Source organism: Elephantulus edwardii, unplaced genomic scaffold, assembly GCF_000299155.1.
Source record: "Elephantulus edwardii isolate Elephantulus edwardi_28Jun2011 unplaced genomic scaffold, EleEdw1.0 scaffold00196, whole genome shotgun sequence".
In the NCBI taxonomy this organism is placed as follows: Eukaryota; Metazoa; Chordata; class Mammalia; order Macroscelidea; family Macroscelididae; genus Elephantulus; species Elephantulus edwardii.
Genome location: NW_006399946.1, coordinates 165,081 through 169,777, shown reverse-complemented (window position 1 = coordinate 169,777; position 4,697 = coordinate 165,081). Strand labels below are relative to the sequence as shown.

The 4,697-nt window shown below is 38.1% G+C and overlaps 1 protein-coding gene across 1 annotated transcript in view; it reads right to left on the bottom strand.

Annotated features, from left to right (window-relative positions):
• The window catches only part of LOC102867636 (ras-related protein Rab-31-like), a 316,824-nt gene that overhangs the window by 151,947 nt on the left and 160,180 nt on the right, over positions 1–4,697 (bottom strand). The gene's annotated exons all lie outside the window — the stretch shown is intronic.

Here is a 4,697-nt window from a genome sequence, read left to right as displayed (position 1 = left end):
CGGGTCCTTGGAGAGGGACATCATGCTTGGGCGGGTGGAGGGACAGCGCAGGAGGGGAAGACCCTCTATGAGATGGATTGATTCGGTGACAGGGGTAATCAGGATGGGTGTGTCAGAGGCAGTGCGGTTGGCACAGAATAGAGCAGGGTTTAGGGCTGTTGTGCATAGGGTCGCTATGAGTCGCAAACGACTCGACAGCACATAAAAACAACAACAACAACAATGTAAGCAAGGCCATCATTTCTTGCCAGGAGCACTCTGGATTTGTTTGTTCATTTGGTTGTTGTTGATTGACTTTGAGTTTAGTACGACTCATAGCGATCCTATGAAGAAATGGCCTGAAACCTTTCTATAACTATGGATGTTTATCAAAGTTCATAGAGTTTCTAGAGGCATGTTGTTTGTGAAGTGGATGTTACTCCTGCTTCCAAAGTTCATTTGGTAGTCAATGGTATATAAATTATCCTTTGCCAACATAACAATTCAAAGGCATCACCTCTTCTTCTTAATTGTCCATTTCACATGCTATGAAGCAAGTGAAAACACCAGGGCAATGCTCAGGCACATCTTAGGTTTTAAAGTGGCAACCTTGCTCTCTACCACTTTAAGAACATGTGAGATAAATGGAAGGACATCATAAAAGAAGGGAGAAAGGGAGCAGGATGGCAAGTGGCAAGAAGCTGGGATGGCACATAGCAGGCAGGGAACAACAGTTTTCTTCCTTGGTCATTCAGGTGCTTTGGGGGGAAAAAAACTGCTGTCTGGCCTGACCACATGGGACCCCTAAACTCAGGCAACAGGGAGGTCTTGGGCCACTCAACGGAGGTGAAAAGCCACTTCCAGAAGGGAACAACAGGATTCCTCCTTGGTCATTGAGGTACTTTGGGGGGTGGGGAACTATTGTCTGGCCTGACCACGTGAGAGCCCTTAACTCAGGCAACAGAGAGGTCTTGGGCATCTTGATAGAGGTGAGAAGCCACTTCCAGAAGGGAACAACAGGCTTCCTCCTTGGTAATTCAGGTATACTGGAGAAAAGATATATTGATGCTTCTTAAAACATTGCTGTGGACCAATACAAACATTTGAGAGCTGTAGAAACAGTAAGCATCAGCGAGGTGCAGCAAGCCTAGGCAGGGAGCTGCGAACCTGGCAGGGAGCAGCGTGCCCCAGGAGGGAGCTGTAGTGGGAAGCAGCAAGCCATGGCAGGGAGCAGTCAGGAGCAAGCAGTAAAGTGGGTCATCCCTACATGCCTCCCCACGTGCTTCTGTGTGTACGTCTCCCTGCCACCCCCCCCCCCCCCGCCACGCCACCATGTGTGTCTGTGTGTGCACCCACCCTATGTGCATCTGCTCGTGTGCCTGCCAAACCTTCTTCTGGAGCAGTGACGTCAGGTCAAGAACCGGCTATCAAAAAAAAAACCAAAAAAACGGCTATCACCTCGGGCATGAAACTACCAAAGCAATGTACCAAAAGGAGCTGGCTACCTCACTTCTCACACAAGCCCAAAACAAGATATGATAAAAAAAATTATACAGTAGTAATGGATTTCTGAAGCCAAAAAGTCAAATAGAACTTTCTGACACAGAATTTAAAAGAATAATGAATATTTTCAATGGGTGAAATCGAACTTGAGGAATTGCAGGAAACTGAAAGCAAAATCAGAAGGCGCTTAAAAAGAAACAATCCAAAACAATGCAGATAAAACATATGAGGCAACAGAGGCACTGAAAAATAAGAAACCACAATTCAAAGCATGAGGTCCAAGGTTTCATATGCTGTCAACATGATGGAGGGACACATAAACAAAGTTGAAGAGATGGAACACATAAGCAGTGAAACAGAAGATAGAATTGTCACCACTGATCTTCTAGAGCAAAAAGCAGAATCAAAAAGAAGGAATCAGAAGAAAAAGTAAGAATAATGTGGGACACCATCAAGAGAAATAACAGGCACTTCATTAGAATCCCAGAACAGGAAGAAGAAAGTTAAGACACAGAAAATGTTGTGGAAGAATTACTAGAAGAAAATTTCCCAGGCATAATGAAGAATAAGAAAATATATATATTCAGGAAGCTGAGTGAACACCATATAGAAAAGAACTAAAAAGAAAAACACCAAGACATATAATAGTCAAATTGTCCAAACCAAAGATAGAATTCTGAAAGCAGCAAGGGAGAAACAGAGGGTAACCTATAAGGGAAAGCAGATAAGATTAAGTACCAATTTCTCAGTAGAAATCATGCAAGCAAGGAGACAGTGGAATGACATATATCGAACACTCAGAGATCACAACTGACAACCAAGAATACTATACACAGCAAAACTGCCCATCAAATATGAAGAAGAGTTCAAGATATTCCCAGAAAAACAGAACTTAAAGGAGTTTGTAAAAACAAGATCTGTGTTGCAAAAAACACTGAGAGATGTGCCCTTCTTATAACGCCACAGAAAGCAGGATGGACCAAAGTAACAACAACAAAAAGAATTCAACAAAATGATAGCAATAAAACCTTGCCTCTCAATAATCACACTGAATGTGAATGGTTAAAATGCACCACTGAAGAGAATAAGAGTACTAAAATCAAACAAACAAACAAACAAAACCAAAGAAAAGAGAGAATAAGAGTAGCAGATTGGATTTTAAAAAACCCCAAAATCCATCAATATGTTGTCTACAAGAGACACACCTGAAAAATGGAGATAAAGAAAGACTAAAAATAAAGGGGTGGGAGAAAATATGCCAAACAAATGTTAACCAGAAAAAAGCAGGAGTAGCAATATTAATCTCTGATAAAATAAATTTCAATGCAAAAACTATCACAAAGGATAAGGAAGGTCTCTACATTATACTTAAAGGGTCAATAGAACAAGAGGACATAACAATAATAAACATCGATATGAAAGACCTGCAAAATATATACAACATTAACAAAACTGAAAAAGGAAATAGACAACACCTCTACAGTAGTTGGAGACTTTAATACATTATTCTCAAGAAAAGACAGAACTACCAGAAAGAAACTCAACAAAGATACTGAAGAATTAAACCACACAATAAACCAACTATATTTCATAGGCTAGTGCACCATAAAAAGCACAGTATACCTTTTTTTTCCAATATGCATGGAAGTTCTCCAGAATAGAATATATTTTAAGCAATAAACTAAAAAAAAGAAAAATAATACAAAGTATCTTCTCAGACCACAATGCTACAAAATTAGAAATTAGTAACAAGAGGATAAAGGAGAAAAAAAGCCATATATTTGGGTACTAGAAGAAAAAAAGGAAATAAAAAAGCTTCTTGAAACAAATGACAATGAAAACACCACTTACCAAAACCTCTGGGAAACAGCCAAAGCAGTAATCAGAGGTCAATTTATAGAAAAAAGCAAACACATCAAAAGGCAAGGAAAAAGGACCCTTGACTCTCTAACCCAATATCTCCAACAAATTGAAAAAGAACAACAACAAAACCTGACACCTTCTAAAAAAACAGAAATTAAAAAAATTAAAACAGAAATAAATGAAATAAAAAACAAAAACAATTGAAACCATCAACAAAAGAAGTTGGTTTTTTGAAAAGGTCAATAAAATCGACAGACCCCTAACAAAACTAACAAAAGAAAAGAAGGCAAAGGCAAAAATAATCTGAATAAAAAAATAAATCAGGCAATGTCACAACAGGACCAAAAAAATAAAAAGTTAACTATGGAATATTATGAAATACTATACGCAAACAAATATGAAAGCCTAGGAGAAATGGACAAATAGTTAGAAGTCCACAACCTACCTAAACTGACACCAACCAAATTTGAACACTTGAACAGAACCCATTATAAAAGAAGAAATTGAAAAGGTAATAAAACAACTTCCAGCTAAAGAAAGACCTGGACCAGATGGTTTTACAAGTGAATTTTATCAAACTTTCAGAATAGAACTGTCACCAATTCTACATAAACTATATCAGAAAATAGAAAAAGATAAAATTCTTCTAGACTCATTCTATGAAGCAAACATATCCTTGATACCAAAGCCAGGAAAGGACACCACCAAAATAGAAAACTATAGGCCAATATCTCTTATAAACATAGATGCAAAAATCCTGAATATTGGCCAATAGAATTCAACAACACATAAAAGAAATAATTCACCATGACCAAATGGAATTCATAACAGGTATGTAAGGATGGTTCAATAAAAGAAAAACAATCCATGCAATTCATCACATTAACAAAGCAAAGAAGAAGCACATGATCCTATCAACTGATGTAGAATAGGCCTTTGACAAAATTCAGCACCCTTTACTGATTAAAACACTCAACAAAATAGGATGGGGGGGGAATTTCCTCAATATAGTAAAAAAGTACATATGCAAACCCGAAAGCCAATATTATTCTCAATAGACAGAGAACAAAGGCATTCCCCTTGAGAAAAGAACTAGTCAAGGATGCCCACTATTACCTCCCTATTCAATATTGTGTTGGAAGTCTTAGCAATAGCAATAAGAAAAGAGAAGGAAATAAGAAGTATCCAAATTGGCAAAGAGGAGGTAAAATTATTTATCTATGCAGATGATATGATAGTATATTTAGAAAACCCTGGCTTTGACAAGCACTGTGGCATTTGGACAAGAACAAACTGGGAGGAGGGTAGAGAGAATAGTGCAACAATGAATGAGTGGAAGCCCAAAATCTCTG